Consider the following 14029-nt stretch of genomic DNA (forward strand, 5'->3'; position numbering starts at 1 on the left):
TTCAGCTTGCTTTTGAGACAGCCTGTAGACATCCTCCTGTGCTGTCCTCTGGTATTGCAACATTAGATCCAATGAAAGTCTTCTTTTGCCTGGTCTTTTCATACCTACTTTGGATTTTTATGATTAGTAGAGTTGGGCTGAGCTGGCACCATGAAGAGAAGGTGGCAGAAATGACAGTAGAATAGTAGCAATAGCAAAGTCCGCAGCAGCCACAGTAGCAGCAGCAGCAGCAAAGACAGTAGTAATAGTGTTAATATTTACAGGAAGGCAGCAAAAAATGTCCAGAGAGGAGCCAGGGCAGAAACAACAGGATACAGAAGTAACAGAAACAGGGCTATAAAGAAAAGAATAGCAATTGTGGACCCTAGTCACTAGGTCCCTGGCAGTTGCAGAGAACTACATCATTGAATACCTCAGACACCTCAAGTCTTAGAGCTGTCAGACTAGCCATTTAAAAGCTTTGTTGCTATAAGGCTGAGTGTTGGAACACCTGAGACCTATCCAAGCCCTATAATACTAGCAGCACTGCCTGCCATGGCTGACTGATATCTATGTTGTGTTCTCTGATGCTGGAAGCCAAGGATTCCAGTAGCTGGCACATGCTGCAGCCACTGACCATTACAGCCTAGAGCAATGAGTCTCCAATCTGATTACTTAGAGCCCTAAGTTTGAGGCTAGTAAAGCCTAAAGCAATAGACCCCTAACTATCAAGATTTGGAAATATAAGCCTCTGTACCTGCCCCTAGAGCTGCTAGGCCGTGAGCACGCAAAGGTTCAGTACTGACAGCCTTAGAAGAGCTTCGTCTCATCTACAGATAGAGCAAGAGGACACCAGAAGCTAATTGGAATGGCTATACTCCATGATATGAGAGAGAAATGGGTAAAATCTACTTAAATAATATCCCTTCTCATATGTTTTATGTTATTTCTATAAACCCTATTCCTTTTTCCCCCTTCTCCCTCCCCCTCCCTTCACCCTATTCCTTTAAACCCTATTAGCAAGGTAATAGTTTTAAAACTTCCTAAACCTTCTGTCCAATGCTAAGTGCCCATGTGTAGATTCTACAAGTCAATCTAATAGATAGGAAGGATGAGTATGAGTATGGTGCCTGGAGTTAGTAAGAAATGACTATGGAAAGAAAAAGAAAACAAAAGAATCGACCATGTACTTGAAATTCCTGAGGAGAATAGCTAGTGAACACACTCTTCACACATGAAAGAAGTGCTGAACTAAGGGATGTGTTAATTAGCTTCTTTGTGGAATTTCACAACATGTGTGCATATCAAAACAGCTCATTTACACCTCAAATGCATATAATTTTTATTTGTCAATTACACCTCAATGAAGCTGAGCTGAAAACAAGCATCTATTTCATTACATAGGGAAAAAAATGGATATGAAGGTGTACCTACCTTTGTCTAAGTAACTTTCTGCTAGACAACACGCTATTTGGGAGAGCAATCATGATCTTTATGGAGTTAGTATTTATCTACATGCAACCCTGTGGCAGTTCTATGTTTATTTCCATTTTGCCTTTCAGTAAAATACTGGACTTTCATATTTAACTTTTCTTACAAATTTCTTTCACAAATTTCAAGTCAAGTAATAAAATGTACTTTGTTTTCAAGCCTTGGACTCTGATCTGTATGACATATGGGTTTCACAATTATCTTACTATGGTTGTTTTTATTATTATAAACCAAATTATTTGTAATCCATTTTGGAAAGCTTAAAGACAAGCCATAAAGGAAAAAAAATCTTGTCTCAGAAAAATCATTTTTATTTTTCCTGTTAGAAAACAAAACCACAACCATTTGACTCACAACCATTTGTGTGAACGAGTGTGCCTGCATGTGTCTGTGTGTGCATGTATGTGTATCTATCTATGTTCATATGTGTGTGCTTCATCATTCCACTTACATGGCAGTAGTCTTTATCTGCTGTTTTGTAGTTGATCCTAAATTTACTTTTGAATTGTCTTATATTCACAACATACTCATTAGTTTTGTTTTTATAACCTGATTTAACATTTTTACATACATTCTTTACCATGACTCAAATCAATAATGCAATGCTGATTAGTGAAGGCTTCCATTAGGCCTGATTTTCTCAGGGATAATATGTGATATAGTAAACATCCTGCTTTTGCTTATGTGGTACTTCTGAGAGCTGAACAGTTTGCCCTCGGGCAAATGAATCCCAAGCCAAGGAGGGATGCACCCTTCATATTCTGTTAATTGATTGAAAGGGCAAATGATCTATAGGAAAAGTTGCATCATTAACTTAATTGAGGGCAAAGCCTAATTAGAAGGGAAATGGAGTAGACAGAGCCAGAGACACAGCAGGCCTTCATCTGCGATGTCAACAAACAGACCTTGTAACTAGAACCAGACAGAGACTGCCGGCCTTCATTTACATCTTCAGTTTCAATGTGAAAACATTCACTTTGAGCTGTGTGTGTGTGTGTGTGTGTGTGTGTGTGTGTTTGGCCATAGTTAGATAGAAATCACTTCCTCCCAGGTCGAGCTGCCTAGTGGGAATCAATATGTTTTAAACAAGTTAACTGAATTGTATATATTTGAGCAGGTAATATGAAACACATTTGAGCTTTAAATTTGGGAGGCATGGAGGCTATGCTTATTTTCGTTTAGAGAGTGGTCTTAGACATAAATCAACCAAATAGATTCTTTTCCCCAGATTGACCATGGGCTGATTAAAGTGGGATTTATGAGGGGTGCAACTGTACTACAAGTAACAGGTACAAAGTATTTGATCACACATGGGTCAACACCAATTTATTCTGAAATAGGCATAAACTAATACTGCTTTATAAATACAAAAGATACTGATGTCTTTGCAACAAAAGTTTCAAGGAAGATATTCAGGTTTCCTCATGTTCTCTAAGTAAACTGCCTTCTAGAAAATCCTGGCTTCTTAGGTGTCATCTTAGAATGAGATGCTTCCATATCATAACGAGAAATATTACATTTTAGCCCTTAAAAATGGTTGAAATATTTGACATACATGTGTGAACATGGAAACCCAGACTGTATGTGACTGATATGAAAGTTGGGATTGGGGAATGAGGTTGATGGAGGGATGAATCTGGGCAAGGTGCATTGAATGTGTATATGAACATGTCTGCATGAAACTCCCTTGTGCAACTAACTGATGCTAATATAAAATGTTAAAATATAGATAGATAGATAGATAGATTTTTTTCCCTTTCTGAGCTAGGGAATCAATCACCAAGGTCTTGTCGAAACTAGGCGGCTGCTCTACTACTGAACTACACTCCTTAACCCTGAATTTTAGATACTTCTTAAACTTTTAGCTCAGTTCTGAGCTGAGAGTGAAACACTAGTGGTGATGGTTAGAGCATGTGCTTTCATCCTTTCTGGAAACTTTCCACATCCAACTCACCGTTGAGTGCATTTTTTTCTCTGACTGCAGCAATACAAACAAAAGCTTTCACAAGAAATACCACTTAAGAGAAATAAAGAATGCAGGCAGACATGTTTTGGCTACAGCATTGGTCGTTAAAATACACGGATATTCTCTTGTCATTCACCACAGCACTGACTTTCTAAAAACTAGACCCCATTTCTTACCTCTTATATTTGTACTGTTTCTATATCTAAAAGAGAAAATTATAACAATGTTAATAAAATGGACAGTTAATAAAGAAATTCAGTTATGCAAGACTAAAGTCACACATTAATTAACTGAAATTGTATTTACATACCAATGCAATAGGGCATTTGTAATAGATCAGTGTAATAAATTGTGTAATAAATGTGTAAATAAGAGAAATTCTAATCATATTGTGGTCATGTGGTCACTGCTGTCACTAATCTTCAGGAGAAATATATGTGCAATAACTTCTAGACTAGCTTTCTTTGCAAATGACTCATTAAAAAAAAATCTCATTTAAGCTAGGCGCTGGTAGCTCATGCCTATAATCCAAGCTACTGAGGAGTCTGAGATCTGAGAATCATGTTTCAAAGTCAGCCCACACAGAAAAGTCCCCGAAAGACTCTTATCTCCAATTAACCACCTCAAAACTAAAAGTGGCACTTTGGCTCAGATGGAATAGCGCTAGCCTTCTAGCCTTGAGCACAAAGAGGCTTAGGGACAGTGCCCAGGCACTGAGTTCAAACCTTACAGCTGACAAAAAAAAAAATTAAAAAATAACCAGACACCGGTGGCTCATGCCTATAATCCTATCTACTCAAGAATCTGAGATCTGAAGATAGCAGTTCCAAGCCAGCCTAGACAGGAAAGTCTGTGGTAGAGTGCTACACTTGAATAAAGAGAATCTCAGGGACATTGCCCAAACCCTGAGTTCAAGTCCCAAGACTGGCACAATAAACAAATAATAAATAAGTAATAAGGAAGTCAGTTGCTTAAGATTTGATCATTTCTCTCAACTAGAGGACTGAGGAAGACTGCCCTTTGTTTTATTTCACAGCTGTATAGTATATCATTTTTAATACATAGACAATATTCTTTTCCTGTCAGAGAACATTTACCAAAAGATGATAATAAGGCAATATAACACTTCTTTCTTTCTTTCTTTATTTTGTGTCAGACCTGAGGCTTGAACTCTGGCCTTGCCTGCTGTCCCTGAGCTTTTTTGCTCCAGGTTAGCATTCTACCACTTGAGCTACAGCTCTACTTCCAGCTTTTTGGTGATTAATTAGAGCTAAGCGTCTCAGGGCAGTGTGCTGGTTGCTCCTGCATGTAATCCTAGCTACTCAGGGGGCTGAGATCTGAGGATCTGGGTTCAAAGCCAGCCCTGGCAGGAAAGTCTGTGAGACTCTTTTTTTTTTTTTTGGTATGTCATGAGGCTTGAACTCTGGACCTGGACGCTGTCCTTCAGCTCTTCAGCTCAAGGCTAGCGCTCTACCACTTCAGCCACAGCACCACTTCCGGTTTTCTAATGGTTTATTGGAGATAAGAGTCTCACAGACTTTCCTGCCCAGGCTGGTTTTGAACCATGATTCTCAGGTCTCAGCCCCCTACATAGCTAGGATTACAGGTGTGAGCCACCAACACCTGGCTACCATACATATTTTTTAACATAATAGTATTTATTTTCTCAAATCAAAATTCAACTACTTATTGGTTTAAGTCTGATAGTATTTTCACTGCAAATCCCTAAAAATCCTGACTGACCTTTAAAGTTTTCTCTATTCTATCTTAGATAACATGACTATGTGATAGCTTTAGATGAACTCTGGTGTTCCACCTGCTCTGCATTTGATTCCAGAAAACAGAGTTAAGAGCTTTTGCTTCCTAAGGTGAAAATCCCACTATTTCTTGTGACTTAGATGATTAAAAAACAACAAAAACACTAATCAAAACTGATGAAAGAATAATTGATGACATAGGCACTCATGTCTTAGGACTTGAAGGTCCAGGATGACAAAATCCAATCACCATCAACAGCACTTCAACAGCACTTCATCCCCTATCTCTCCCCCAGCAAAACAAATCCAGCCCTTGATTTTTTTTAAAACTCAAGTCATTTATTTACACCTAATCAAGATCTACATGATCGATGTTGGTATTTTCCTCAGCATGCTTAACATCAAGTGCTGATAATGTTTATCCTCACATTGAGTTTCCATTCTTAGATTTTACGGTTTGGAAAATTTTATCAAAAAAAATCTGGATCTCTTCACATAGAGCTCCCCTATGACCCAGCAATCCCACTTTTGGGCATTTACCCTAATGTTTACAAACAAAACCACACTAAAGCTACCAGCACAACTATGTTTATTGCAGCATTATTTACCATAGCTAAGATATGGAACCAACGCAGATGCCCCTCAGTAGATGAATGGATCAAGAAAATGTGGTATATATACACAATGGAATTCTATGCCTCCATCAGAAAGAATGACATTGCCCCATTTGTTAGGAAATGGAAAAACTTGGAAAAAATTATATTAAGTGAAGTAAGCCAGGCCCAAAGAAACGTAGGTCCCATGGTTTCCCTTATTTGTAATATCTAGTATATGTATGAGTCAAGCGGAAAAGGTCAGATAATGTGATGTCAGGAAAATGAACCCTTAGATGTGTATTTTAATGTTTTTTTCTTTCATGCATGTGTTTCTAACACATTTATAAGATTATCTCTTTGTTGCTTTGTATGTCCCTCCTCCACAGTATAACCCCTGCTTTCACTATATTTGATGTCAGTATAACTTGTGGAGGAGATGGGGAAAAACCAGTTGTTTAAGGATACAGGTGGACCTGTTGCAACAATGAGAAGTACAAGTTGTCATGTCCAAAACGAGCTTTACAACGTTGGTGCGGGGGGGGGGGGGGGGGGGGGGGGGGGGGCGCGGGGGGGGGGGGCGAGGAGAAGGATTGGGATTAGGGGGGAGGGGGGAGGCTGGGAAGGGATGTGAAGGATAAACAAAGGAGGAGGCTGCAATGCTTGGTAAGAAATGTACGCATTATCCTGCCCATGTAACTGTAACTCCTCTGTACAGTATGTTCACAAATAAAATTAAATTTAAAAAAAAAAAAAAATCTGGATCTGAATCCTTATACTAACCCTTACTAATCTTGTGATCATGAGGGCCTGTAGAAACTTCTTCTCTTTGCTTTTCTATGTAAAATTATAACAATAATATCACATAATGATTAACAATTAATAAAAACTAAATGAGATTGTCCTAGGTGGATGGAAGGGAGGAGTCAAATTTTATCCTAAACATACAAAAATGCCTTCCTTGAGTCACATCTCCGCCTCAGACAAAGTAGATGGAAGACCAAACTGATAGCAATGAATGAACCATAGATAATGTGTGTAGTCAAAGTCTCATAAATGATTGCAACAAATTCCTTCCTAGACGGGAGCTTCTGAAAGCTGCTGACCAGAGAAGCAAAGGGAAGAAACTCAGATTCAGAGACTATCCACAAGGACGCTTAGTTAGCTTTTGACAGAAAATAAAGATAGAATTCAAATAAAAATAGAGTTCCAATTGATGGATTAAAACAAGCTGCCTAACTCTTGCTCCACTTTGCCAGTCTCTTTCCCCTATCCTTCCTGCAGGCAGAAAAACTGGAATTTCAACCCTTCAGTGTTTACCTGCAGGCTAACCACTGTAGAGCTTTATCTTTAAAAAGTGAGCAAGCTTCCTGTTTAAAAGCCAATGCTTCCAGGATGGAAGAAGGGGATAAATCTCTCTTCACTCTGGTATTTGAGGGCCCTGCTGACCTCTGGCTTTCTGCCTATGTACTGTTGAAAAGTGAAGTCTACCAGTTGAATTGATATAACTCATTTGTGCCATGAACACCTTTTCCATCTGGGAGAGAAGTCTTTGTGGAAATCGACTTTGCAGTTCAGCTACCTCTATCCACACTTATCACCTGTAATAGAGTTAAATCTTCATTTTTCCAGTGAGAACACACAGCCATATGGATAACCTGTAATTAGAACCACAATGCATAGCAGATATCATTCAATGTCTTTACATTTTCAATTTATTTAATCATTTAGGATCAAAATCTCTGTTAAGCAGGTACTGTTAATAATCACTATTTTACAACTGAGGGAACTAAGCAGCATAGAAATTTAATTACTTGTCCAAAGCCACATAGTTAATAAGTGATAGAGCTGAGATTAAAAGCCAAAAACTTGGCTCATGGAAACTACATTCCTAAAAGCTATGCAATACCACCTAACATCTTTTAATTTTTTTTTAAAAAGAGCAAGATAAAGAAATAGAAATTATACTGGGATTATAAAAAGACTAAATAAGTTTTAAATACTGTGCTCAAATAGAATTGAGAGCTTATTCATGAGAGTCATGAACAGGAACATCCAGAGGAAAAAATAATGTGTTCTTAGAAGCTGAAAATAGAATTTCTAATTTAAAATTTAAAAATATCAGCAGGTTCCAGTGGCTCCCATTTGTAATCCATCTACTTGGGAGTCTAAGAATAGGAGATTTAAAACTTAAGGCTAGCCCAAGCCATAAAGTTTACAAGACCTTTCCCAACCTATATATGGATGTGGGAATGTGCACCTGATCCAAGCATTTGCCTGGACAGGAAACAAGGCTTCTATCTAAAAAATAACTAACACAATAAAAGGGCTAGGGATATGGCTCTATGGTAGAAAGCATGCTTAGAAAACAAGAGGCCCTAAATTCAAACCCAGTTCTGTGAAATCAAGTAAGTAGTAAGAGCACAAGAAGAAGAAAAAGGAGGAGGAGGAGGAGGAGGAAGAGGAGGAAAAGGAGAAGGTATCTCTGGGAAAACATTACTCTGTTGATCACATTGATATATGAATTGATCACAATAATTATAAAATAATCATAAGCATAAAAATAAGCATAAAATAATCATCTTAAAAGGAACAAATAACTATAGTCAAAGTGAACAAACCAAAGATACATGTTGAACTAGCCTTTTTCAATCATTAACATCAAGAAGAGAAAACATAACTTGACATATAGCTATTATATTTGATTGGCATGGTGACTCAGGAGTTCATGGTTTTAAAAAGTACTTTTACCTTTATGGATGAAATGTATTAATGAATATGTGGGAGGAAGAAGGTAGAGGAGGAAGTTAGGGAAGGAGAGAATAAAGCACGACTCATTTATCATTTAATGTCAAAATGACTCATGAAATTCATAAAAGGGAAACTTTGTTATCCACTGAAATAACTGAATTCAATACACAAAATCCGAAGTAAACGTCAAGAAAGTATTTTTAAAATAACACAGTAGAAAGAAGAACTTTGAATTAAGCACCAATACAGATCACATGACTTTAATAACTTAACCACTAAATACATATGTATTTCTAGAAAATAGAGCAATATCTGTTTCATACATGAGCTACAACAGTTTTATGTATTCTGTTAGTCTCATAGTGAACATAGTTTTTTTATAGACTGTATTTAACTTTAGTATGTTTCTGTTTGCACTGTTGGCAAACAAATTTAGGTATAAAAAACTTTGAATAGTTAGTTGGCAAATGTTATTTACTATCATTTTTAGGACTCCTTTAAGTTCTCTAATTAGATTTAATACTTGCTTTAATATGATAACATATATAATACAGCTACAATAGTCTGTAATACACATTCTCTACTGAAAATTATTCTATTTATGTTCTATATTGAACAATCGAATATTACTTGATCTGCATGTTTTAGATTCTAATATCTCAGATATTCAAGAGAAGTAAATCTACATGAAAACTTAGAATTAACAACCAAAGTCTCTTGATAGCTTTTTTCATCTAACCTGTTGGCAGTGTTTAAATTCTCCATGTGTTAGTGGTACAAGCATAGTATTCATTTCTTTGTAAAATGCACAATAATCAAGACTCATTGAGGTTAAGATATTCCTGCTCTGTCATCTAACACATCAAAAGTGTGCTACATTTAGAACTTGTTAAATAAAACTTAACTGATAACATATTATGCATATATAACATACATACTTTCCAAATAAAAGTACTTCGAAGCCTGGTGATGGTGGCTCATGCCTGTAATCCTAGTTACTCAGGAAGCTGAGATCTGGGGATCAAGGTTCAAAGCCAGCCTGGGCAGGAAAGTCTGTTAGACTCTTATCTCCAATAAACCACTCAGAAAACTGGAAGTGGAGCTGTGGCTCAAGTGGTAGATTGCTTACCTTGAGCTGAAGAGCTGAGGGACAGCACCCAGGTCCAGAGTTCAAGCCCCACGACCGACCCCCCCCCCCCAAAAAAAAAGTACTTTGAAGTAATTTTCTGTGTGTGTGTGTGTGTGTTTGCACACGCACACATGCACCATGCCAGTACTAGAGTTTGAACTGGAGTCCTGTACACAGCCCCTTAGCTCTTTAACTCAAGACTAGTGTTCTAGTCTTTGAACCACAGCTTGAATTTCTTGCTTTTTTGCTAATTAATTGAAAATGAGAATCTCAGGAACTTTCCTGCTTGTTCTGGATTCAAAGCACAATCTTCATATCTTATCTTTGAGAAGGCAGGATGATAAGTGTGAGCCCCCAGCACCCAGCTGAAGCAATTTTCTTAAAGAAAAAAAAATTTTAAAGTAGATTTTCAGATAAGATTTGGCTCATCTACCTCATAATATCTAAAATGACTTTTCAGGTAACAAACCTACTCTTCTAAGAAACTAATAAAGATGTGCAGATTGTTCTTTACAGTCCCGGAGAACATCCTAGGTATTTGATTAAGTGTAATAGAAACAGGAAAGAATCAAGACTGAAGGAATTTTGTCATTACAATGTGCTCTCTATATCAAATTTGCTCTTTTTGTGTGTGTATGCTGGTCCTGGAGCAGTTTCTTAGCTTTTTCTTTTTCTTTTTTTTTTGGGGGGGGGGGAGGGGAGCCGGGTCGTGGGGCCTGAACTCTGGGCCTGGGCGCTGTCCCTCAGCTCTTCAGCTCAAGGCTAGCACTCTACTGCTTGAGCCACAGCGCCACTTCCCGCTTTTTTCTTTTTGCTTATGTGGTGCTGGGGAGTCGAACCCAAGGTCCCAGGCATGCAAGGCAAGCACTCTACCACTGAGCCACCTTCCCAGCCCCAGTTTCTTAGCTTTTGTGATCAAGTCAAACACTCTACTATTTAAGCCACAGCTATACATCCAGCTCTTTGATCCTTGGAGAATCTCAAAGTCTTTCTTGTTTAATCTGGTTTCAAACTGTGATCCTCCTATCTCAACCTCCTGAGTCTAGTGACATGAACCACCAGATTCTGGCTTAAATTTGCTTTTTTGATATCAACCAGAAAAAAAAAAAGTGTATGTTCAGGGTTACAAATTTTCTAAATTGGTTGCTTAGAATGTTTTCAGTTCAACTATTAATATTGTTTTTTCAAGATTAAGGCCCTGAACAACCAACTCACTGTGAATTTTTTTCCTTTAGGCTTTAGGAAAGAAAATGGTTAGAGGGGGTTTTAATAAGTATTAAAACACCAAATAAAATAAAATAAAATAAAACACAATAATGTTTTTCAGTGAATGGTATGGTGACCTATAGCATGAAATGGCCAAGGATACTTGTTAAGAATGCAGCCTTAGAACATGGCAGCTCGAACTGGTCTTAGGCTCGGACAAAGGTAGTCTAGAAATGCCCACCAAAGTCAGCAACAGCGGCCTTCACCCCGCACAAGGATCTGTGCAGCATGGAAGATATTTAACTTCCTGTGGTATGCTGATGAGCAGAATTCTTCCAGTACATATCATTTTGCCCAAAGATCTATGTGCAAGAACTTTCTTCAAAATCATTGCGTCATTAGTAAACAAAAGAAAAGAATATTCAGAAAGAAAAATTATAGGGTACTCAGTATAGGAAATGTAGGATGTAGTATCAAGAATGGAGGATTATAAGCCTTTTATTATAAGCCTTTTATTCCTTGGTGTAAAAAATCAGATATCACATCAAAGAGATCTGAATATTGTAAAACGCAATTCGAAACTGGGTTTCCTGTGGTGTTGGAAGGATATACATTCATAGTGACCTTGGTGAAATCATATTTGGTAAAGGCATCCTGCACTGATGGGAAACTTTTCAATCATTTAGAGACTATTGGGCATTTTAGCCCGAGGATTCCTGGCTAACCAAGAACTTGTGCCCTGGATTTTTCAATTTCTTTTGAATTCTACTCACTTCTACATTCTCAGTTTGCCACGTTGTTTTTTGATGAAGTTGTCAAACAAATGGTAGTTTCCTTTGAAAGAAGAGCATGTAAGCTGTATGGTCCAGAAACAAACGTACTTTGGGAAATAATGTTTCGTGAAGTTCATCACACACAAAGGGGAAAAAAGAACCAGTGTCACCTACTATTCACATTGTTAACTTTTAGGAAGTGCTTTTATGATTTCTTTTCAGAAGTCAGGAAACATTTTTTAAAGCCAGCTGTGATTATAAACTGCTCCATTGAAAATTGCACATAGAACACGGACCCTCTTGTACATATAATTCTTTTTTGAATCAAGTGCAATTCAAACTAATATATACATTTGCAGGTTCTACATTTATAATAAAATGTTATCGCTATTGCTAGAACACTGATGTCACTCTTCTGAGCCGAAGAGTCGTCATACAGCTTAGAATACTTCAGAAATCTCCATATATTTAAGGTTAAACCTTCGATTTAACTGTTTGTGAAGATTTCTTGGCATTTTTGTTTTCTTAAATTGTTCTTACTAGTAGTAGTAGTACTAGTGCTTTTAGTAATTACTATAGTGCTATAGTGAAGTTAGTTTCTAGATAGTGTTTTGTTGTTGTGGGTCTTTTCTTGTTTGGTTTGGTTTTTGACTGGTAAATGGTCCAGAGCTAAGTTATTTTCCTCAGAGTTCACAACATTCTTCCATGTACTTAGGCTTCTCTTTCAACAATGCTAATCATGTGTCAAGTTCTGTTGACCACAGTAGCTTTATTAGGTCTCCAACATTATGCCCTCTCTATTTTCTATTTATTATGTATACATTTTTCAGTAAGTTCCAAGCTATTTTTTAAACAAATCAGTAAAGACTGAAGTACTAGCTTAATAAAGTTAATTTGTTTATTTTTTGTTAAAAAGAAGAATGAAGCTTTAACTGATGATAAGAATGATCAATGAAATTAAAGAGGATATGTATAGTAAATTCAAAGAGACAATTGGCTGAGTGGAATAAAAGAGAATTAAAATAAATAGCTGAATGAAATTAAGGAAGAAATTAAAGGATAAAAAGTATAATTCAATGCAGATATAGAAAGATACAGATATCTTAGCTATGTGCTGATCTTAGTGACTCAAGAAGCTGAAAGAAGAAGGATCGTGGATCAAAGTCATACTTGGAAAAATTGGTTCTAAGGGTTCCACCTCCAAAATAATCAGAAAGCAGTTCCAGGTGAAGGTATGACTCAAATGGTAGAGCACAAACCTGGCAAGGAAGGTGAGCAAGCACAAGACCCAGACAAAGCCTGGTAACCGAAGAGATAGACAGAGAGAGACAAGGAGAGAGCGAGACACAGAGGGGAGAGAAGGGAAAGGGGGAGAAAAAAAGGGGGTAAGGGAGAGGGAGAGGGAAACCCACTAACTGACAGATAGACCAAGATCCTGAAAAAAATCACCTTGAAATTTTGGAAAGAGATCAATATCTCAAATGTAACCTCAATTGAGACCAAGGACTGCTGGCTCACACCTATAATCCTAGCTACTCTGAAGTTTGAGATGTGAGAATTGTGGTTCGAAGCTAGCCTGGGCAGAAAGATCAATAAGACAGTCTTTCCAATTTACTAGTCCAAAACAGCTGGACTAGAGAAATGACTCAAGTGCTAAAGCATCAGCCATAATTGAAATGGCTAAGCAATCGCTCAAAGTCCAGAGTTCAAGCCTCAGTACTGGCAAAACAAACAAACAAACAACAACAACATCATAAAATAAAATACTAGTTGCAGCCTTCACTAATAGCGTGAAACAATGTAAAAATTAAGTATCAGTCATTGAAGATAAAGCACAGTAAATAGAACAGTCAGGTGAGACCAAGTGCACTAGGCTTTGTACTCTGGATCTTGTGCTTGCTCACCTTCTTTGCCAGGTTTGTGTTCTACCATCTGAGTCATACCTTCACCTGGAATTATTTTCTGATTATTTTGGAGATGGAACCCTTATAACCAATTTTTTGTTGTTGTTGGTGGTGGTCATCTGGCTTGAACTCTCAGCCTGGGTGCTGTCTCTCAGCTCTTCAGCTCAAGGCTAGTGCTCTACCATTTGAGCCACAGGGCCACTTCCAGTTTTCTGAGTGGTTTATTGGAGATAAGAGTCTCACAGACTTTCCTGCCCAGGCTGGCTTTGAACCGTGATCCTCAGATCTCAGCCTACTGAGTAGCTAGGATTACAGGCATGTGCCACCGGCACCCGGCCCAATTTTATTTTATTTTTTAAATGACTAAATGAGTGATTTGAGGAGGGAGTCAGCACTACTGCCCAGTTATATAGGAGAAACAGTTAAAATGGCCTCATGGCTTCTTTCCTGTCTCCTTGCCTATCACATTCCAGGAAGGTC

General features: G+C 37.7%; 1 pseudogene; it reads left to right on the forward strand.

The window, feature by feature from the left end:
• Nucleotides 1-11059: 11059 nt before the first annotated feature.
• On the forward strand, nt 11060-11932 carry LOC122110149 (annotated as a pseudogene).
• Nucleotides 11933-14029: the final 2097 nt, after the last annotated feature.

The sequence above is a fragment of the Dipodomys spectabilis genome, unplaced genomic scaffold (genome assembly GCF_019054845.1).
Source record: "Dipodomys spectabilis isolate Male_0828 unplaced genomic scaffold, ASM1905484v1 ptg000075l, whole genome shotgun sequence".
Classification (NCBI taxonomy): Eukaryota; Metazoa; Chordata; class Mammalia; order Rodentia; family Heteromyidae; genus Dipodomys; species Dipodomys spectabilis.